This window comes from Cryptomeria japonica, chromosome 3 (assembly GCF_030272615.1).
Source record: "Cryptomeria japonica chromosome 3, Sugi_1.0, whole genome shotgun sequence".
Classification (NCBI taxonomy): Eukaryota; Viridiplantae; Streptophyta; class Pinopsida; order Cupressales; family Cupressaceae; genus Cryptomeria; species Cryptomeria japonica.
In genome coordinates, this window is record NC_081407.1 from 939,966,683 (window position 1) to 939,991,258 (window position 24,576).

Here is a 24,576-nt window from a genome sequence, read left to right on the forward strand (position 1 = left end):
ACTTGGATTGACTCAAGAATATACCTTTATCAGTCTGTGAAATCTGCAATCCTAAAAAGAATTGTATTTCTCCAATCATAGACATTTCAAATTCTTGTTGCATTTTAATAGAAAATTCTTTACATAATCCATCTTCTCCTCCAAAGATTATATCATCAACAAATACTTCTATAACTAGGATGTCATCATTAGTCACTTTATAGTATAAATTGTTGTCTGCATTACTTTTAGAAAAACCAATCTTCAAAAGATACTTATCCAATCTTGCATACCAAGCTCTTGGAGCTTGCTTCAATCCATACAAAGCTTTTCTTAATCTGCAAACCATATCTTTGTTATCTGTCAAAGAAAATCCATCAAGTTGTTCAATGTAAACTTCTTCTGCAAGATCTCCATTCAAAAATGTACATTTAATATCCATTTGATATACTTTGTAGTTCTTATGTGTTGCAAAAGCCAAAAATAATTTGACTGCCTCAATTCTAGCTACCAGTGCAAAGGTTTCATTGTAATCAATTCCTTCTTTCTGAGAATATCCCTTACACACTAGTATTGCTTTAATTCTGATAACCTTACCATCTTCAATAAGTTTGTTTCTGAATACCCATTTGGTTCCAATTACATTTTTATCTTTAGGCCGGGGAACTAATGTCCAAGTGTTATTTTTCTCAATTTGTTCTAATTCTTCTTCCATAGCTTTAATCCAAAATTTATCTTCACATGCCTCATTAACTGATGATGGTTCAATTTGAGAGATAAGACATACCTCTTCATTTGCCAATATTCCTCTTGTCATAACTACTTTAAACTTGTTTCCAATTATCTGATCTTCAGAATGATTCAGTCTTACATACCAGGGTGTCTTTGTTTGTTGTTGTTCCTTAGTTACTGTGGAATCCTCAGATGATACCAGGGTAACTGGATCTTCATTCTATACTGGTGGATTCAGTGTAGGTTCATTTGTCAAAATTTCGGTTGTCGGTTTAGAGTCTATATACCTTGAAGTTTCTCTGAATTGTTCATCAATCTTTACATTTGTACTTTCAACAATTTTTTGCAATCTTTTGTTAAAACATCTATATGCCTTTCTTTTAGATGAATAACCAAGAAATATTCCTTCATCACTTCTAGGATCAAATTTTCCAAAATACTCATCTCTTCTGATATAACATTTACTTCCAAAAATTCTGAAATATTTAAGAGTAGGAGTAATACCAAACCATAGTTCATGAGGGGTCTTACCGGTTTCACCTTTGATGTGAACTTTGTTGAATGTATAGACCGTTGTACTGACTGCCTCTCTCCAATATACATGTGGTAGTTTTGCTTTTGATAACATACTTCTTGTTGCATCCAAGATAGTTATGTTTTTCCTTTCAACAACTCCATTCTATTGTGGTGTCTGAGGTGCTGATAGTTGTCTTCTAATTCCATTTACTTCACAAAATGTATTAAATTTCTTAGATGTAAATTCTCCTCCTTGATCTGATCTTAGACATTTGATTTTCTTACCGGTTTCATTTTCTACCATTGCTTTGAACAGTTTGAACTTTCCCAGTCCTTCTGATTTTTCTCTAAGAAAAGTAACCCAACACATTCTAGAATAGTCATCAATGATTACCATGAAATATATATCACCTTGTAAGCTTTTAGTTTTAGCTGGACCACATAAATCAGTGTGAATTAAATCAAGAGCATTATTGGATTTTTCTGGAATACTTTTGAAACTAGCTCTAACTTGTTTTCCAAATTGAGATTCCTTACATACTATATTGGGAGGTTTGACAATTTTAGGTAAATCTCTAACTGCCTTAATAGTATTGATCTTCACCACGCAATCAAAGTTTACATGACATAGTCTCTTATGCCATAACCAACTTTCATCAATATGTGCAATTAAGCATGTATTTTCACTATTATTCAAATGAAAGATATTATCTCTAGTCTGATTACCGGTTGCAATTTCTAAACCAGTTTTATTCATGATTTTGCATTTTCCATTTTTGAATTGTAACTAAAATCCTTTCTCAACTAATTGACCAACACTCAAAAGATTATGCTTTAATCCTTCAAAATAGCAAACATTGTCAGTGTTATGCTTACCATCAAGAGATATTGTACCCTTACCTTTGATCAAACAAGATTTGTCATCTCCAAATCTCACTAAGCCTCCATTGTATTCTTGAAAGTCCAAGAATTTACCTTTGTCTCCTATCATATGATGTGAGCATCTTGAATCAATGATCCATTCATCCTTTACTTCAACTTTAGCTGCCAAGGCATGTTCTATCGGTTGAGCAGTAGGTGTCGGTTGATCTTCTGTTATAGCAACAAAAACCCATCCATTCTCTGTCGGATCCTCATCAGAATCATCAGTCACACCTTCATCAGCAATGTAACAATATTTATCTTTATTCTTCTTGGATCTGTATCTCTGATATTCAGGGTTAGGCTTGTATATTCTTCTAGCTTCTTCTCTTAGTCTAGCATGTCTATCAAGGCATCTTGAAGCCATGTGACCAATCTTATTGCAGTTAAAACATTTAAAGGGTGCTTTACCTTCATACTTACTTCCAACTAGACCTTTAGGCATTTTCCTTGCAAATAGTGCTTCAAGTTCTTCATTTTCTTTCCTGCTTTCTTCAAGTTCTCTAGCATAAAAGGCTTTCCAATCAGATTTGTCAAATGATGGAGCAGATGATGTTGATGCTTTAAAGGCCAAATCTATCTTTATAGTAGCAACAGGACCAAATTCTTCAATTTCAAAAGCTGACAGTTTCCCAATCAATGTATCCCTAGTTACTGATGTATTAGGCATTGTTCTTAACTCATTTATAGTAGTGACTTTCATTTTATATGTTGGTGGCAATCCTCTTTAAACTTTTGAAACAATTTCATCCTCAGTTAAGGTTCCTCCACAACATTTAATACCCAAAACAATCTCATTTACTCTTTCCATAAAAGCAGAAATTTTTTCATCTTCTTCCATTTTCAGATGTTCATACCTAGCCCGGAAGATTTCAAGTTTTTCAATTTTGACGGTGGAATCTCCTTCATTCAATGTTTCCAAATGATCCCAAATAGCTTTAGTAGTAGACCTATCTAATAGTCCCATGATTTGTTGATCTGATAATGCGCGCTTCTCTTGCTTTGCAATCATTTTCGTCATCTTTTCCCAAGGTAGGTGGATTAGGCAGACTAGAAGTAGGAGTAGTATAACCATTCTTTGTAACATCCAAGATGTCCTTTCCAATGCAATTTAGATGTGTCTCCATTTTGATATTCCATATGCCATAGTTGGTTCCATCAAGTTTAGGACTGTCCTTCCTGAAATAGTTAGTAGACATTGGATCTCCTCAAGCTGTTAAAATTTTGCAAAAGAGGACTAATGCTCTGATACCAATTGTTAGGTCCCTGAGACAATTGAGAGGGGGTGTGAATCAGTTGTCAAATAAATTCAAACCAAAAACAACTTAACCAACTTAATGCTTAATACCGGTAAACCAGTTCAATATGTCGGTAGACAGTTTTAACAGTTAATTGCTATACTGGTAAGGATTAGTTCATGAAACATAAAGACAAATTTATCCACGACACATAACCCTCCTTCAATCTTCAAATTATATTTGTGTGTATATCTCTGCTTATTCTCGCATATACCTTCACACAATCCTTTTTCGCATTCCCCATTTGATCTTACAAATAAGATCTTACATTTATACCATAACCTAAGTCCAATTTTAGTAGGTCGGCTCTACAAGATATTACAATAAAAATATTTTACAAACAATACAATATCCGGTGCAATAACCAATTCAACATGTTGGCTTAATGCATTTACAACAATAATTAATTATCTCCATAGCGTGTCATCTTGATCTGGAAAAGATAAACCTATCGGTGCATAACCTGGACGTATTTGTCGGTAACAGCAAATATGAATATACCAATAACCAATTCTCCAAGATAAGATGTCCAAATGATGTCTTCGACATTACCAAGTGTTTTCCATGCTATTCCAAGTGCCAGTGATCATTATATCTTGCCAGTGTACTAGATACTGGTGACTGTGCATGAGTCACTTTGCTTGCCGGTGAATGTTGTTGATTCTCCAAAGTGCCAGAGTTGATAAGTGTTTAGGAGGTGTTGACATCAATGACAAAACCATACCAAAATACCAACACAATATTCTTCACAAATTTGAAAGAAACCACAATACAAAATATCACACTATAGCCAAAAAATTTCAAAACTTAAAAAGAAGGTGACACTCTCAAAAAAACCATTAGGTTTGATACTAAATGTTGATAACAAGGTGAAATAAAATTGCAATAACAAATTATGAATGTGTTTGCAAATATAAAAATTATATTACCATATGAGATTATGTGTGTTGAAAATATGACTATAATGTAAAAATCAGCAAACAAATGATAACACCGAATATATATGGAAACCCTTTATGAAAAAAATCCACACAAGAAAGAGGGAAAGTATATTATTAATCTTCAACCAAGAGATGTTTAATAATGCACTTCATTATTGCTCTCTAATTAATTTAGTGGCACCAATGTTACCTACAAAAATACTCATCATAAAACTACTATCTCATAGCTCCAATTTATAGAAAAATGTCAGAGGAAAAACAACAATGGTAACTCTAAACAAGAGGCAAAACCCACTTGCAAAAACCCACAACTAGGAAATGGACAGCCAATAGTGATATAAAATAAATAAAAAATAAAAAATAAAAATAACTTGGCTTCCATACGGTTGCCTAGCCCATAGCCAATCAACTCTTTTCCTTCCTGAATGCTTCATAAATCCTGAATGACTCTTTCGATCAGACAATAGGACAACCTTTCATCTTTCAAAATTGGGCACGCAACTCATGATTGCTAATATTCCCAAAGTGGATGAATAAGAATAATATTCCTTCATTATGCTTAATAACCACCACAACTCTTCTCAGATGCTACATAACTCCTCAATGACTCTTTTGATCACATAATAGTACAACCTTTCATCTTTCAAAATTGAACACCCAACTCTACACACACACACACACACACACACACACACACACACACACACACATGCATGCATGCATGCATGCATACATACATAATGTATGCATCCATGTATATGCATATATGCAACCATGTATATGTATGTATGTTTGTATGTTTGTACGTATGTATGTATGTATGTATGTATGCATCCATGCATGTATGTATATATATACGTATGTATGCATACATGCATACATACATACACACACACATACATACACACATGCATACATACACGCATACATACATACACACACATACATACATATACATACACACACACACACACACAAAGATATATATATATATTGTAGACGTCTAAAAATGGTCAACGCTTGCGGAGTCATACTTTAACATTTGCGCATTGCCTTATTTTAGGGTTTTTGCATCGCATTAACATTCCTCCTATGTTGTGCACTTGGTCTTTATCATTTGTGAGCATCGAGTCCTTCTTCTGCATTCTTCATTTGTCTCACTGTCGAATTTGGTCTTGTCGACAATAATCTTCAGTCATGATTTTGGTCAATCTTATCCTGTCGCATCAATGTGTGTGCTCATTTGTTATCATTTTGGACATCGTCAATCCTAATTAGGGTTTTGTACTCTTATCAATCTTGTCATTTTACGATCGATTTCTCATCGATCGCTATCCTCTTATCAATCTTGTCATTTTGCGATTGATTTGTCATTGATCGTTGTCGGTTCCAATCTTGTCATTTTGCAATCTATTTTGTCATCGATCGTGGTCATTTCCAATCTTGTCATTTTGCAATCTATTTTGTCATCGATCGTTGTCGTTTTTGTCATTTTGCGATCGATTTGACATCGATCGTTGTCCTTCTCAATTATGTCAATTTGGATCAATTTGTCATTGTTCCTCGTCAATTGGCGCATTTGTCAATCAAATCACTTATCAGCATTGGTCTTTTATCAATTCAAAATCATGATCGAATCGACATCAAGTCGATCCTACATCAAGACCTAATTGTCGTTCTTGCATTTCTAATTCATCTTCTAGGGTTTCATGATTTATTCATTTAACCTTGTTTGTCATTTTCTCTCCATTTTCTCTTAAGGATAAATGATTTATTTATTTATCCTAAGTCTTCTTGTCACAATTAAATGTTTATTTAATTGGCTAATTAATTCCTCCTATTTTTGTAAATTAATTAATGAATGAGAAATTATTAATTAATTTACCTAATTTTCATTAATTTCCTAAATTCCAAGTCATCATTTCTAACCTAATTTTCTAATTTCTCCTAAATTCCTAAATGTCTATTTCTATTTCAAAATCTTGTCATAAATTCTTGCATAGCAATTTGTCATAAATTGTCATAAATTGTCATAAATCCTTGCATAGCAACTTGTCATAATTTTGCTATTCTTGATTTGAATTTCCATTCGAATCACTTTCATGCTAATCTGATATTTTCTCCAATTTGTCTATAAATTGGATGAATTTCTTCAATCAAAGATCCCAATTGATCACATTTTCGAATCCCTGGTCGAATCAATCACGCTTCGAGTATTCTTGCGCTATCATCTTGTCTACTTGCTTTCACATCATGCTTATGCACTAGTAGGTGAGATCCACAAACAAAGCTATTTGAAGGAGAAAGAAGGACAATGGAGCCACATGAAGGAGACATTCAAGTTTGCAATGGTTTGCATTTGAATTGATGTCTTGTTTTCATGTCTTTATTGAGTGTTTTTAGGATTGTTATCACTGCATTTTAGTTTTCGTGATTGAGCGAGTCCAATTTGTTATTTGCTTTGATGATTTCTAGATTCCTAGCTACATTTATTAGTGAACCTGATGTGAACTAACCCCCTAACCATGCTTTTGAATGCTTTTGAGTTGATTTGCAGATGAAAAACCCAAGAAACAGGGTAATTCAGGGCTTTCTTGGCACTTTTGCGCCTATGTAGGAGACTTCTACGCCTGTGTCAAGCATTTTGCGCCTGTGTCAAGGAATTTTGCACCTGTGTCAAAGGGATCTGCACCTATGTTGGAGTTTTTTGTGCCTGTGTTACTACTGTAAAGCGGAAAATCACGATCAAACCCTAGTTGTTCTCCCCTCTTCCAACTCCGAGGAGAGAGAAGGGAGGTTCGCTAGGATTCGATGGTTTTCACTTAGGGGAGAGACTTTACATTCAAAAGAGGGGTTGAAACCCATAAGATCCAATCCCACGCAATGCAAGATTGGATGCTAAATGTGTTTCAAGGGTTAAGACAGCAAGGCTACCCTCTTTCGTAAAGAATGTTGATAGGAGAATTAAGCTAAGCATGCATAGAAAGTGATAAAGATTCGCTTATAAACTGAGATAGGAATACAGTATGAAGCTGCGGACCTGGAATTAGCAGTAAAATGTCGATACGGTGCTGTCCTGCAAATTTGAGCAAAATTTGTCGGGACGATGGCGCCCGGCGCCACGGTCCTCCGAAAAATCCGCGAAACAAAGAGGGATCTGTTCGTCTCTGCACAAGGATTCCAGATCTTCAATTTCAGCCACGTACCTGCAACCTACACACAGAAAAGCGAAGATGATTGGGGGGTTAGGGATTAGGGGTTTGCCTTTAGGTCAAACCCCGGTTTTGGAATTAACCAAGAAATGAGCAAGTGCTGTAAATGTAAATGACTGTCAAATAAGTACTAATACCTTGTTCTAAGGATGTTTGTATCCTTATGTGCGAAGGTTTAGATGTTGTATGTTGTATGTTGTAGCATGTAGTATGTGATCTCCTCTTCAATGGTTGAATCCTTGTCTTGAATGCAACACTTAGCCTTGAATGGAGACTTGAAATGATCAATTGCTTGAAGGAATGCTTGAATGCTTGAATGCTTGAGTGCTTGAATGCTTGAGTATAATTTCCACGCTTTGTACACATATCCTCTTCATCCCAAATGAGAGAGAAAAATGTAGTTTATATACTTGTTAATTAGGGCTGATAGACTGATTTTCCCGACCTTAGGCCAACCAGGAAAGTTAATTTCCAAATTGCAAACAAAAAGACCCGAGACCCCTTAGGAGACCGGGCCCAAAATAGGACCCAGGGACCAGGGTGTTGGGCGCCATGGTCCTGGGGACCAGGGCGCTAGGCACCCTGGTCCTGAAGGACCAGGGCACTGGGCGCTCTGGTCCCACCTCCCGGGACAGCAGGGTGCAAGGAGGTTCAGGCCAGGGTGCTTGAAAAATGCAGTTTTCAGTGTCGTGAGCAAGTTTCAGGGTCTCCATTCAGGTTGCGTGTTGCGTCGCCATGGTGAAGACCAAAATGCAGTCGAAATTGCAAGTGTCGCAATTTTAGGACACTACAACTGCATTTTGCGTCTGTGCGAGACATTATGCACCTGTGTAGGGCCAGAAACAGAGGTAAAAAGCAGTGTTTCTTACTTGCAAATTGTTTTGTTTTGCATTATGTTTCTGCTTTTTGGTTTTTGGTACCGATTCTTTGTGCAGCACCTTGGCATTACACATGACAAAGACAAAAATGAAACTAGTAATGAATTTTATGCAGGTTCGCTAGTCAAAGATCAAACAACTCAAACTTCTAACTTGGTGGTTTTGCAGGTTGCCTTGTATTTCAACTAAACGTTGTGTTTGTAATTCATAATTAGGCACCTAGTATGATTGCCTAATAGGATGGAATGAATGTGTGTTTGCTTTGATTGTTGAGTTTGACATTGGAGTAGGAGAGTATGCTCTCATCCTTCTTAGGGTGATCAGAAATCTAGATCTTCGATACCATTCTCTTGTTTCAGATTGTTTGTTACCTTTAGAGGGCCTGCCCTCCCGACCATTTTCTTTCTTTTGCAAGCAAGTGATAATAATGAGAAGGGAATGACCCAAAGTGAGCACAGCTAGAATACCTTGGCATTCTAACTCACTATAAATAAATACCTGATGGGCGAAAGCTTTGAAGGAAGGGTTACGTGGGAATTGTAGTTACTTGGGAAGTGATGACCCTTGGACTCTTTCTCATATCAACTTCTAAGTAGGGCCTCAAGGTCTAAATCATGCTTGCACGACTACATTTGTTTGGTATCTTGGTGGGCTTAATGTCTCAATCACACTTGCGTGACACCAAGGAGTAACGCTTAACAGAAATCCTTACTAAACACCTTATATTTAGAGGCCAAAAATCCTTCTAGTTGCTTGAGAAGGACAAGTTTGGATACTTGGAAGAGATACTAAGTTCGCCATGGGGAGATTTCCATGGGGACTGATGCTTGGCTGCCCTGAGAAGTGATTGCCATGGAGGGGAGCCCGTGGGGTCAAGCATCTATGTATTCTCCTTGAATCTCATAACGAGTCTACCTCTCAAGTACCTACTGCCCTTGCCATCCATAAGAAATGTGTGAATGAGCATGATTGTCTTGAGTATAAGTTGAAATATCTTGTCTTCTTTGCTTGTCAAAATTTGAGTTGTGTCTCATTTCAAAAACAAGACAAATTGATTCAAAATAAGGTCAAACACAAGAGTATTTCATCCAACAAAGTTTAAAACACCTTCAAACATGGTTGTCAAATATTTTTCAAAATCTTGTCTCAACATTCATGTCACTCAGATTTAGGTTCATCCTAGGTTTGCATTTTTCAAAGTTCATTGTCAATTACCAAGTTTAGGTTTCACTCAGGTCATACTCCTTTGCATATCAATAAGGGTCATCCATTTGCATGTGTCCTCTTGCATTAGAGTAACACCATTTCATAATTCAACCTTAGGTTTTGCCTTAGGTTGACATTATCATACATTTGCATGTGCATACCCTAGGTCTCTTCATTAAGCTTAGGTCATCATCATATCATATTAGGATCATTTGCATACTATCTGTCCCTTTGCATATAGTGTCAAAACTAGGTTTTGTCATACTTGAGTAATCCAAATCTTTTATAAACCCTAAGTCATTGTTAGGAGGTCTAGACCTTATCAAACCTTTTCTCTTTTTGTCATTAATGTCATTTGGTCAAACCTAGCTTAGTATCCAAGCATATAGGGGAGACATTGTCATTTTGTCCTTTTGTCACTTGGTCCTTTTGTCCTTTGAGATCTAGACATCATTTCAATTTCCTAAGGGTCTCATTTTTAGAATTGCATTCATAAGTTTGTCAAAATCTTGAAAAAAGAACAAAAACATAGGTTGCATTCTTGCCATAGATTGCATTTTCATCTATTTAGTTTGCATTTAGTTGCATATCATAATTTATCCTTAAAATTCCAAAAATATTGCATTTGCATAGTGACATGTTTGTTGAAATGAGGTCTCAACCTTCTTACGAAGCCATGTCATCACAATTGAGCAATCAATCATGTCAATCCAATCTCTACATGTCTCAGAACTTGGATCAAACTTATCATGATGATGTAAATGTCCAAATACAAAAACTAGAGGAGAAACTAGCTCAAGAAGAGGAGATATTGGAACAAAGAGTGAAAAACATTGAGAAGAATAGATCACAAATGTCCAAAATGTTTCAAAAATTTCCAGGTTGAAATCCAAAGATTGAGCCAGTTGATGTAAGATCTCTTCTTGAATGATCAGACATACCAGCTCTCCTCTCTCAAATAGAGATGATGAAACAATTTCAAGAAAAGAGACAACATCAATTTCAACATTATGTGCCTCCACAACAAGAACAAGAAGGTGTTTACTATCAATTAGATTTTCAACAATCACAACCAATGGTTCAACCAATTGTTCAACATATACAACCAATACAACCAATGGGCCAATTTCAACAATATGTCCAACCAACTATACAATATCCACAAATAGTTCAACCAATGGTGGAATATCAATGTCAACAACTACAACCAAACATTCAAAAACAAAGGTTGCAACATGCACCAAGCCAAGTTTTAAACATGTCGGAACAATTGAACCAAGTCCAATATCAAAACATGACATCAAACCAAAAACAAGTTCAAATTCCAGATGCAACCATGTCAAAACCTTGAAAGAAAGGTGGCTTTATTTCAATGATCTTAAGGAAACTACCAAGTGAGTTCTTTGAGAAAGATCAAGATAATACAATTATGTCTAGCAATGCCTCATCCCCCCACAAACAAATTGACTCTCCAGTGGCATCTATCCCTACACCTCTAGAAGTTTCACAAGAACCTTCCATATTGTCCTCATCATACAATACACCCAAGGTTGCAATTATCCAAGGACTATTCATAATTGATTGCCAAGATAATCCAATTCATGATGCACATCCTTGTCATGTTTCAGAAATACAAGACCCAATGCCACCATGCACTTTATTGCCATTACCTGTTTTAGAGGACCCCATTCGAAGTCCCTCTTCCTCATGTTCAAGCATTGATTCCTTGCCAGAATCCATCACAAATGTTCAAAGTGCATTTCCTTCATGCCAAAACATTGATCCCTTGTCAGAATCCTCCATGCATATCCAAATTCCAACCTCATGTCAAGAGGATAATTTAGAGCATGAAGAAACGTGTCTCGAAACAGATCAAGATCAAGATCCTGAAACCTTATCATCCCATCCAATTGTTGACCAGGATCCCATTTCCCCAGACACTCGCAATGATTCACTTATTCCTGTCAGTTCTATCCAAGAACACAATGTCCTTTCAAATCCCATTAACATTCCACTTCCTAAGAAGGATACAGATATCCCTTCTATCCTTTCCGATGATCCCATTAAAAGTCAAGAGCAAAGCACCTTTAAAGAGGATTCCAATGATCTTCCTCCTTGTCAAGATCAAATTATTCCTTTAAATCCTCCACAAGATCCTTTTGTTCCTCCATCTCCTTGTCCTAATCCCACATATCCACTCCAAGATCGCATTTCTTTTGATGATCCCATTATTTCTCCCATTCCATCTCTTGAAGAGCCTATCATTGGACCATGTCCACTACACAATCCTAGTCCCCCTCATGATTCTAATCCCCTTCATGATTCTAACATGTCAGTGCAAGATGTTCATGAACCCTCGACATGCATAATGGGTTCTTTCACTTTGGTACAATCTGATCCACTTCAAGATCTCATTATTTCTCTCATATCATATCCACCTCATAATGGACTCACGTCTTCTTCCCAAAGAAAAGAGTATCCTACAAGTCAAGATATTCATAAAGGCAAACGAGTAGATCTCCATAAGAAAGAACCCCTCCATATCAAAGAAGATCTTAAGGGTTATGTCTACACAACTCACTCTCAAGACGTTGGTATCCCTCCATCAAAATCAAAACATACACCTTCCCCATCATACTTTCCATCCATCTTAGGTCCTTATATTCCTTCATTCTCTATGCAAGGTTAGCAAAGGCATACATCCTTGAGTAAATTTCATCCATCCAAAAGAAGTCCATTTCATTCATATCCATCCATGCATTCCTTTCCCCCTCCAAGCAATTTGGATGCCAAGTATAAAAGTCATAAGTCTAGAAATCCACATGTATTCAAGGATCAACATGTCCAATTTAATCAACATGTCAAAGCAAAGAAAAATATTATCCAAAAAGAAAAGGAAAAATCCAAAAGGTCAAAAAGGCCCACTGAGCAAAATAAAGCAAAGTCAAAATATATATGAGTTCCTAAATCCCTTATGCAAGCAATGCACTCCAAGGAATCACAAAAGCATGACAAATCAAAAACCATGTGGATCCCTAAGCGGCTCCTTGAAGCACAAAAGCCTAAAGAAACATCCAACTTGGCATCCAAAGTTACTATTCCTCGATCTAAACCTCTCAAATTTGTTCCTCCATCACCTCCTTCTTCCATTTTGGGTCCTTATGTCCACAAATCCCTAGCTGTGTGTGTGTAATTATACTTACATATATATGTGTATGGGTGTGTGTGTGTGTGTTTGTGTATGTTCATACATACATACATATATATATACATACTATTGGCATTGCATGAAGATTGCATTAAAGAAGTATAGTGTTGTCATTGATGTCAATAGTAACCGGTAATGAAGAAGTAAAGCAACTAGTAATGAAGAAGTAAAGCAACTAGTAATGAAGCAGTGAAGATCAATCGGTAACCCTATCCAGTTGAGTAGCAGAACCCTAATCAATGGAGCTTGGAGATCGTTTGTGATGATTTATGACTGAATGATGATCGATGATGAAGATGTCGCATAAGCATGTTGTGCATGATGAGTTTTGAATAGGTTTTGGCATGTAAATATAACCATTTATCTTGGGAATGATCAAATCCATAGTATGAAGTGACAAATGCGTGATGTGTTACAAGATTCAAAGTGTGGTGATCCAGGAGTGGTTGTAGATGCGTACAACAATATAAAGTTGATTACATGTAATATAACGGTCAAGATTGAACCGATGTGTTTGTAATCTCTATGAAAACTTTTAGGGTTTGTGTTGTGTTACCGACCTAATGTATCTATTCATAAGGTCGATGGATTGAATGATTGGGTGGCTGGAAAATTTAATTAAGTGTGAAAGTGATTGTTGCCAAACCAGCAGGTGTGTCTACAGAATGATGTGAAGGAAGATAGGGGCAGTAAAGGATCTGATTGAGCAAGTGTTATTCCCAGATCGATCAAAGAGCCTATTGTTCTCTAACCATTACAGCAATTTGAAATCCCCTCATAGGGTAAGCTCTAACAGGCTTGTTGTTAAAATCCTCTAACTAGGTGATCCATTAGCTTGGATTTTAAATCTTCCACTGAGGTTACCTTTAACAGGGTATTTGTATTCAATCCCTTAATCGGGTGGTCCTTAACCGAAACTATTCCTAACAAAACATTCTTGTGTAAGATTCTAACCAGGCTTCACTCCTAACAGGGCGAACTTCAGAAGAGTTCAAAATAATTGTGGGTATTCATCCCCACCGTGGTTTTTCCCATTTGGGTTTCCACATGAAAAATCATTGTGTCAAGTGGTGAATGATTTTGTGGATGTGTTTTTGGTATGGTTGATATTAATGATTGGTAAATCTGCATAGCTATATCTAAATGATTGGAAATGATCTGAAATATGTTAATATTGGTATTAGTGAAGTGGTTTATGGTTTTGGTCAAATGATAGTTAAGTTTTAGATCTGTTGCTTTATATCACTCAAGTATTAGGTCAACCGGTAAGGTTTAACAGTGCAGCTGGAGATTTGTTAGAGTGTCTAAACTAGTATACTTTCTAAGTTGATTCTAAGTTGAAAATAAGTTTGGTGAGAATTTAGTTTACTTTCCAACTACTTATTCACCCCCCCACCCCTCTCAGTGGTTGACCGGATCTTTATAGTTTTATCATATTATCAATTGGTATCAGAGCATTCCCGGTCCTCATGAGTATAATCCTAATAGCTCAAGGAAAAGATCCAAGAGAAAATGATGAAGAGAGAAGGTCTAAAGTTTAATAGAGATAACTATAGAATCTAGAGTGATAGGATGAAGATTTACATCAAGAGTTTAGGAATTCGGTATTGGGATCATTTTGTCTCTAAGTATAACTTGCCTAGTGGAATTCTGACAGATGATCAGAAGAAGGAGCAATAGGAGAGCAACCAAGAATTGGAGGCAATCATCAGTACCTTGTCAGATTTAGAATATGTTGAAGTTCATGGATTGGAGACTGCATGTAAAATTTGGAAGAAACTGGAAGAAATCTAAGGTGGTGATGAACATGTAAAGATAGTCAAGGAAGAGAGTCTCAGAGGAAAATTTGATGACATGAGAATGGCTGAAGGTGAAAACATTCAACAGTATAGTCAGAGAATCAAGGAGATAGTTGGAGAAATCAAAAGTGTTGGAGGTACAATGGAGGATGCCACTATGGTTAGCAAGGTAGTGAGAACCCTTCTACCGATCTATGCTATCAGAGTTGCATCCATTCAAGAACTCAAATTTATTGACAAGAAAAAGGTAACTCTTGACTCTATCATTGGTAAATTGACTACATTCGAATTAAATGGTTTTAATGGAAGTGTTTAGAGGTCAGAATCAGCATTTAAAGCCTCGGTCTCAACCCCACCAGTAAGGAAAAGCAAAGAAGTAAGTTATAGTCATGAATCTAAATCAGCAGAGAGGTATATGAAGATGATATCTTGATGGAACTCAAAGCATTCTTGGCCAAGCGGTTACCCAAAGGTATCTGTAAGTATAGAGGTAAATTACCACTGAAATGTTTTGCATGTAACCGGATAGGACATATTGCTACTAACTGTCCTAATGAAGATAAAAAGGAAAAACAAGATAAATATAGGAAGTTTAAAGGAAAAGGAAAAAGAAATTGTTTCATTGCAATGGATAAAGGTATTACAGATGAAGAATCTAAGGAAGATACAAATAAGGACATTGTCTTTGTTGCTATCAAAGAAGACATATCAGAAAAGAAGGAATTGGTCTCTCACTTAGATAATTCAAATGACTGGATTATTGACAGTGGTTGTTCACACCACAAGACTGGTGACCAGAGCAAGTTCCTAACACTGGATGAATTTGATGGAGGTGATGTCAAATTTGGGAATAGCTCTCCCTGCATGGTGAAGGGAAAAGGATCCATTTCCCTAAATGGTAAGAGTAGTGCAGATGATGTCTACTGGGTTGAAGGTCTGAAACATAATATTTTGAGTGTTTCTCAACTCAATGACAAAGGTTACCTGTTAGAATTCAAGAATGGAGTTTGCAAGATCTTTGGAAGCAAAGGTGAGCTGATTGTAACAAGAAAACAAACCAAAGGTAATCTTTTTCACTTAAACTCTAAAATCAATAGTTGTTTGATTGCAAAAGTAGAAGATAGTTGACTTTGGCATCAGAGGTTTTGCCATGTCAATTTTGATAAAATTGTAAGAATCAATAAGCCAAAATCAGTAAGAGGATTTCCACAATTGGACAAACTGGTGAATGCTTTATGCAAGGAATGTCAGTTAGGGAAAATGACAACCTCAACCTTCAAGAGCAAATCTTTCTCAGTTGAACATTTGTTAGATTTGGTTCAACTGGCCTTTGTGGACCAATGAAGACTAGGAGTATTCAAGGAGATCATTACTTCATGATATTTACTGATGACTGCTCAAGAATGATGTGAGTCACATTCTTGAAAGACAAGACAGAAGCATTCAAAAAATTTAAAACATTGAGAGCCTTGGTTGAGAATGAAAGTGGAAGGAAGCTTAAATATTTAAGGACTAATCAAGGTGGTCAATTTACTTCAGAGGAATTCACTAGATACTATGAAAACAATGGGATAAAGAGGTAACTATTTGCACCAAGGACACCACAGCAGAACGGTATTGTAGAAAGGAACAATCGATTAGTGGTTGAAGCTGCTAGGACTATGTTAATTCAAGGAGGTGTAGCTAAGACATTTTGGAGAGAGGTTTTCAACATAGTCGTTTATACAATGAACCGGATACTAGTCAAAAGAGGTAAAGACAAAATACCCTATGAATACTAGTATGGTAGATAACTGAATGTCAGCTACTTGAAAAATTTTGGTAGCAGATGTTTTACCAAAAGAAGTGATTATATTCAGAAAGATTGATGCCAAAAGTGATGAAGGCATATTTCTTGGTTATTCCACCAAGAGAAAAGCTTACAAGTGCTACAACAACCAGACTAAGAAGATCATTGAAAGTGTCAATGTCTGAGTAGATGAATTCCCTGAAAAATCTGAAGAAACCGGCAAGAAGAAGGAAGAAGAAGAACCAAACACACTATTTTTGGAACTGGAACCGGTAAAGCCAGAAGTTGGAGAACTGAACTTAGAAGCCCCAGTTCAACTAGAACAGGAAGGTCCAACAGAAGATGAAGAAAGTGAAGAAGAAGAAGAATGTGAAAACCAAGATCATGTTATTCCAAGGTATGTCAGACTCAATCATAGCCCTGGTCAAATTATTGGAGAAAAGAATGCAGGAGTGTTAACTAGAAGAAGGCTAAGAGAAAACTCTTATATGATCTCCACCATTGAGCCTAGAACAACTAAATAAGTATTTACAGGTGAAGACTAGATCAAGGCAATGGAAGAAGAACTTGATCAAATAGAGAAGAATAATATATGGTCATTGGTACCCAGACCAAAAAACAAGAATGTAATAGGCACAAAGTGGGTATTCAGAAACAAATTGAATGAAGATGGAGTAGTGGTCAGGAATAAAGCCAAACTGGTATGCAAAGGATATGCACAAGAGGAAGGTGAAGATTATGGTGTGACATTTGCACCAGTAGCAAGATTGGGAGGAGTAAGGACTCTACTTGCATTTGCAGCATACAAAAAATTTAAGGTATATCAAATGGATGTTAAATCAACATTCTTAAATGGAATGTTGGAAGAAGAAGTCTACATAGAATAGCCAGATCATTATGCATTAACAGAAGAAAAGGATATGGTGTGCAAGCTACATAAGGCATTATATGGTTTGAAACAAGTACCAAGAGCATGGTATGAAAGATTGCACTCTCACTTAGTAAAGATAGGTTTTCAAAGAAACAGTGATGATAGTAACATATATCTCAAGACAGAAGGAGATAAAATACTAGTAAGTGAGGTAATTGTTGATGATATCATTTTTGGAGGTAATGATGATATGTGTCATGATTTTGCTAATGAAATGAAGAATGAATTTGAGATGTCACTAGTAGGCGAGATAAAAAAATTCATAGGTTTGCAAATCCAATAGATGAAGGAAGGAATTTTTATTACACAATCCAAGTATGTGAAGGAAGTGTTGAGAACTTTTGGAATGGGAGAAAGTAAACTAGTTGGAACACCAATGGTTACAGGCTGTAAATTGTCAAAGGAAGATGATTTTGCACTAGTTGATGAAAAAGAATACATATCCATGATAGGTAAGATACATTATGTTGTCCACAGTAGACTAGACATTGCTCATGCAGTAAGATTGGTTGCCAGATTTCAGAAAAATTTGAAGGAGTCACACATGAATGCAACCAAAAGAATTTTTAGATACTTGAAAGGCAAAATAGATTATGGATTATGGCATCCATATGCAAGAGACTTTGACTTAAAAGTCTATACCAATGTTGATTGGGCAGGCAATGTTGATGACATGAAGAGTACAATCGGAGGAACATTTTTTCTTGGAGGTAGATTAGTGTCTTGGGGCAGCAAGAAATAGAGTTGTATCTCTTAATCAATAGTAGAAGTTGAGTATGTTGTAGCTTACATGAATTGTACCCAAGCAATTTGGATGAAACTGGTGCAGGAGCACCTAGGACTTAGGCTTATAGGTTTTTCTCAATTTTGGCTTGTACTAACCTTAGCCAAGTCAGGTATTGAATAAGGACTCCAGGAAGGTCCAAGAGCGAGTATTTTGAGTCAAATGTAGGCCTAGTAGAGTTAGTTTCTTCCTAGGTTTGCATTTTGTGCATAAGTAGTGCTTTGATAAGGTAATTGACCTTCTTGATGGTCAAAAGTGTCAAAAATTGGTATAAGCATTAGGGAGGGTTAAAATAGTCTTAGGAATGCTCAAAAATTCATGAGTAATGACTTATAATAGGTTTCATATATTAGGAAAGCAAAAAGTGCAAAAGTGCAAAGTTGCAAAAAGTTGTCATGACAACTTTCAAAAGTTGTCATGACAATTTTTGTCCTAAAATGCTTAGCGATGGAGTTAGGGATATCCCAATGCCCTAGAATGCCTCCACACATGGGTAATACTATAAAAACCTTCTCTTTCATGGTTACCAAGGTTGGAGTAATGTTTTTGTAAGATCAACAATCTGAAACTACTCATTTTTCAGACTGTTTGTCATCATTTTGGCTTATTTTGCTCATTTTGTGAATACAAATGGATTGAATCCATTGATCCAGTAATGGATTGAGTTTCTTTGGTGTGTTTTAGAGTTAATAGTTTCATTTCAAGCTTTGTAGTTAGGTTGTGTTATTGTTTTCATTGCTTAGTTTGCAAACAGCCAGTTTTGGCTTGTATATAGCAATTTTGTGTAAAATGATTGCCCCATGAAATCCCTCTGTGCTACCATCATAGCCTATTGGGACATGGAATAAAACCAATTTTAAAATGTACATATGTAGGGGAAGGTTCTGGAGATGAAGTTTGATATGACTGTCACCTTGTTCTAGGTGAGTCCAAGAGCAACCGGCTAGAGGAGACAGGGCGAATTTGTAGTGTAAAGTGTAGGGGTGAATGCAAGACCATAATATAACCTTTTGGAGGGGTCAATTAAGTTCATATAGAGTTTCCAATACAAGTGGAAGCCTTTACAAGACCATTTGATGCTCATTTTCCAAATTTTACCAGTCACTGCCGGTTAGAAGGCCTAGAAACCCTTCAAAACCCTCATTTTTGGGTTAGGGTATTGTACGGTGGGTTGAGAAACCAAAACCACCTAAATAAATTGGGGTTAGGTGTATAATTGAATAATATCAAACCTTGTTGTAGGGTCTTTTGGACCATTTTCCTCTAATCCCTAGAAAACCAGGATTTGGAGGCCTAATAGGGCTCATTTCCTTGTAGCCCTTTTCTAGGCAAAATGGTGAAATCGGTAAGAAAGGAAATGAAAGCAAACCTCAATTGGACCCAAAATGAATTCAAAACATTTTAGAAGCCACCTCCACACCTCTGCATCAACTCACAATAGTAGGAGGTCAAATTGACATGTTGAAGCAAGGACAACCATAATGAGCACATGGGAAATATTATGAATTGGTAGGGTTCCTAGATAAACACTTGAAGAAAACACCTTGAGATTGACAAGAAGAAAGCCCTAGAAGAGATTGAGAAGGACTTGGAGGTATTAGAGCATAGCTAGACCTAGAGAGTTGGTGGAATTGAGCAACACTAGCTAGGTGAAGTGTGAACAAGCTAGGTGAACCCCATCAGAAACACATGTTGGAAGGTTTCAAGTTGAAGATATCAGATTCGGTAAGAATTTTTTGTGATAACACTAGTGCTATAAATATTTCTAAGAACCCGATGTTGCATGCTAGTAAAAATTATATAGATCTGAAGTATCATTTCCTGAGAGAGAAATTTCAAAGCAAAGATGTATCACTGGAGCATGTTTCCACTAAAGAACATCTATTTTTACTAAGCCTCTACCTAAGGCTACATTTGAATATCTTAGAGGTAAGTTAGGGGTTGTACCAATACATGAAGTCAATTAAGGAGATATTGAACACATCAATCCCAGAGCCTATTGAAAATATTGAAGAAGGATTGGTGAAAAACAGAGCTATTCCATAGGGGGAGCAACTAGTTGCAGATTAGTGAAGCATGGATAAGAAACAGAATAGTTTACCTTCACTTTGGCATTATTGTCAAAGGGAGAGAAAATTATATGATTGATAGCTTTATATGTTAAGTTGAGAAGATAGATTGCAGACCAGTTACCATCTACAGATATGAAGATACAGTTGAAGTATAGTTTATGTTGAAAAATGTAAACCAAGATTCCTATACTTGTGTATATATTTTACTCTCAATCGTGACAATCAATTGGTATTGATATTTGTATTGTCATCAATACCAAAGGGGGAGACTGTTGGCATTGCATGAAGATTGCATTGAAGAAGTATAGTGTTGTCATTGATGTCAATAGAAACCGGTAATGAAGTGGTAAAACAATTGGTAATGAAGCAATAAAGAAATTGATAATGAAGCAATGACGATAAACTGGTAACCCTATCTAGTTGAGCAGCGAAACCCTAACCGATGGAGCTTAGAGATTGGTTGTGATGATTTATGACCGAATGATGATTGGTGATGAAGATGCCACCTAAGCATGTTGCACGTGATGATTTTTGAAAAGGTTTTGGCATGTAAAGATAATCGTTTATCTTGGGAATGATCAAATTCATAGTATGAAGTGACAAACATGTGATGTGTTACAAGATTAAAAGTGCGGAGATCAAGGAGCGGTTGTAGATGCCTAGAAGAATGTAAAGTTGATTGCATGTAATCTAATGGTCAAGATCGAACCGTTGTGTTTAGAATCTCTAAGAGAATTTTTAGGGTTTGTGTTGTGTTACCGACCTAATATATATGTTCATAAGGTCGATGGATTGAATGAATGAGTGGTTGGAAAATTTAATTAAGAGTGAAAGTAATCATTGTCAAACCAGGAGGTGTGTTTACAGAATGATGTGAAGGCAGATAGCAGCAGTAAAGGATCTGATTGAGTAAGGAAGTGTTATTTCCAGATCGGTCAAAGAACATGTTGTTCTCTAACCATTATAGCAGTTTGAAATCCCCTCACAAGGTAAGCTCTAACAGGCTTGTTGTTAAAATCCTCTAACTAGGTGATCCATTAGCTTGGATTTTAAATCCACCACTGAGGTTACCTTTAATAGGGTATTACCTTTAACAGGGTATTTATAGTCAATCCCTTAACCGGGTGGTCCTTAATCAGATCTGCTCATAACAAAACATTCTTGTATAAGCTCCTAACCAGGCTTGGCTCCTAATAGGGCAAACTTCAGAAGAGTTCAAAATACTTGTGGATATTCATCCCCACCGTGAATTTTCCCATTTGGTTTTCCACGTGAAAAAGCATTGTGTCAAGTGGAGAATGATTTTGTGGATGTGTTTTTGGTATGGTTGATATGAATGATTGGTAAATCTGCATAGATATATCTAAATGATTGGAAATGATCTGAAATATGTTATTATTGGTATTAGTGAAGTGATTTATGGTTTTTGTCAAAGGATAGTTAAGTTTTAGATCTATTGCTTTATATCACTGAAGTATTAGGTTAACCTGTAAGGTAGTGCAGCTACAGATTTGTTAAAGTGTCTAAACTGGTATACTTTGTGAGTTGATTCTAAGTTGAAAATGTGTGGGAGAAAAAGCGAGACTAGGTTATCATGCCCTAATCCTACCTTTTGACACACATTACGGAATACGAAAGAGCCTAGAGGTATCACACAATTGGCTACTTCTTTTTGTGAAAGAGAGAGCCACGGGCTACCTATTAGGATTTCTATTTCTTTGTTGTAAATGAAAGGTAAAATTGTGCAAGTTCAATTCCTAACCCTAAAATGCAAGTATGAGCTAATAACAAGATTGTAGAATTGAACTTAAACAATGGAAAGCTGTAAACACAAGGATAAAACAAGAATGTAGATGCGTACCCGGAGTCAAAATTTGACTGAAAATGTTTGGGATGGGGGCGCGAGCGCCACTGTCCTGATTCTGTCCCGGAACTGCACCTGAAACTATTGTTTTGCACTTTGGAAAACTGTTTGAAATGTTGTCTGTCAGGAGGACCAGGGCGCCCAGCGCCTCTGTCCTAGGGACCAGGGCACCTAGCGCCCCTGTCCTGGCAGGACCAGGGTGCCCCACACCCCTGTCTTGGTCTTTTGCTCTGCAATTTGGTGTGGGGTGTTGTCTCGACCTGCTTTTCTCGGATTTGTAACTTGCGGCGTCGTCTGAGTCCTGAAACCTGTACTTATATCTGAAAAGGGTGTTTGGGCGGCTATATAGGGTTTTGCCTTAGTCAAACCCCTGCTTCGGTGATTTCCACCTCCACGAATAGCCAAGTTGTATTGTAAAAGTAATGTGTGTGCAGACCTTGTGTGTGTGCAAGATCTAAAATGCAAGTAAGCAAACTAGAGCAACCTAGAAAGTAAACCCTAATTGCTTGTAAATGATAATGTAAATGCTCTAAATCAAGATGCAAAGTGATCTAAAGCATGAATAAATGAGATATTGAAGCTTATGCAAAGACATGAAAACAACATGAAATCATACCCAACCCCCAAGGGAGAGGTACAAGCCAATCTTCAGTCGGTAATCTCCTATTGTTCTTCAATGTCTTCCAAGCCCTAAATGGATGAATGGAATTGATAAATGCTTGATAGAGGTATGTTGAATGTTGTTGAAGTCTTCAAAGATCTGCTCTTTCACTGCATATGAGGTTCCTGAAAACAAATTTCCGATCCTTTCAAATGAAGAAAGAGAGCTCTTATGTATGAACCCTAGGTCGTAATTTCGTCTTTTGGCTGACCCAGAGATTGAATCTCCCGCCAATTTCTTGGGGTTAAGCTTTATTTTATGATTGGATCGTGCTCCTAAAATTTCGAGAAAAATGTCCGGGACCGTGTGCACTCCGGGCGCCATCGTCCCGGCAACTTTTCACCAAATTTTCAGGGCCGTCAGATATGATGATTTTAGAGAGAATCCCGAAGTTACAGGTGATTTCGAGATGTTTTGACCCCCGAAATCAAGCCCCCAAGTTCAAAATAGGACTTAATTAGGGTTTTTGATTAGATGATGTATTGGAGGAATAACATGAAAAGGGGCACACTTTAATGAAAGGGCCCGACTTTATGATGTGAAGGATGATGAAATAGGACCTTAGACCTAATTAATTTGATTAATTAAGTGCTAAAGGAGAAATGCAATGCAAAATGTAAAATGCACCAAGGTGGGTGCTAAACTGGATGTGAAATTGTACCACCCTAGCAAGTGCGTACAATTTACGATGCTACATTTAGCCCCCACTTTAGCGGTCATATGAGTACTACGTGCATATGCAAGCTAAAGTACAGGAAAGTAAACATTATTTGAAAAAGGATATATCCATAAGTTGTCGGACAAAGCCCCCAGCGGTATCTGTAGTACACAGTTAGCAACCGCACCCTACAAAACACACGTTAGATCACAAAATCACCTAATGCTTACTAAGGAAAGTGATGAAATTTGTGAGTAGCTATATGCCCCCCCTGTTTCGACTTGCTTATCAGGGAGGTGAAACAGGGTAGCATGTTTACTTATGACAAATTGTGTAAGAGAGTATTGATGAGGGATGTTCACTGAAAAGGCTTCATCAGAGCACATTTTGGAACATCCCGAGACTAGGGGAATGAAAATACGATTCCTACGCAACAAACAGTTCGAAAATCGTATCTCCCAAACTCAAGTTATGATGAAATGAGTGATAGAGGAAAATTACGGTTTTGAAAGTAAAGGTAAAGGAATGAAAGTATATACCTTGAAAGTGACATTTGCATTTGTCACTTTGTTGATTTCTGAATATTTTTTATTGCAGCGGAGCCCACATAGCCATCATCACGCCTTCACGATGATCGGAGCATCCCACGAGGATTGAGATCCTGCGACAGGCCGTGATCGATGACGAGCCACTGGATGAGGTGAGTTGACTGAATGTTGACTTTTGATTTTCTGCATTTGACTTTCTGTGATCGTTTGCGGGCCCTGGAATCTGACCGTGGGTCCCACAGAGGGTGCCATGGTCCCTGTGGGGTGCCATGGTCCCTTCAGGGCGCCATGGTCCCTGACAAGGCACCATGGTCCCAATCAGGACTTGGCGAGAGATGTCAGGGTTAGCATACGATGTTCGATAGTTTGCATGAATGATTTTGATGATTGAGTACTGATTATAGTTATGTTTTTGTGCTGCAGGGTCTCCCATACATGAGAGAGCATACGGCAGGGCAGATTCTTCGCAGTTTGCGAGATCAGATTCCCCGGCTGACTCAGGCAGAGAGAGACACATTGTCGATCGTGGGTTTATGGTCTATGATTCTTATGTCGGCCATTCAATTTCATCCTGCGATG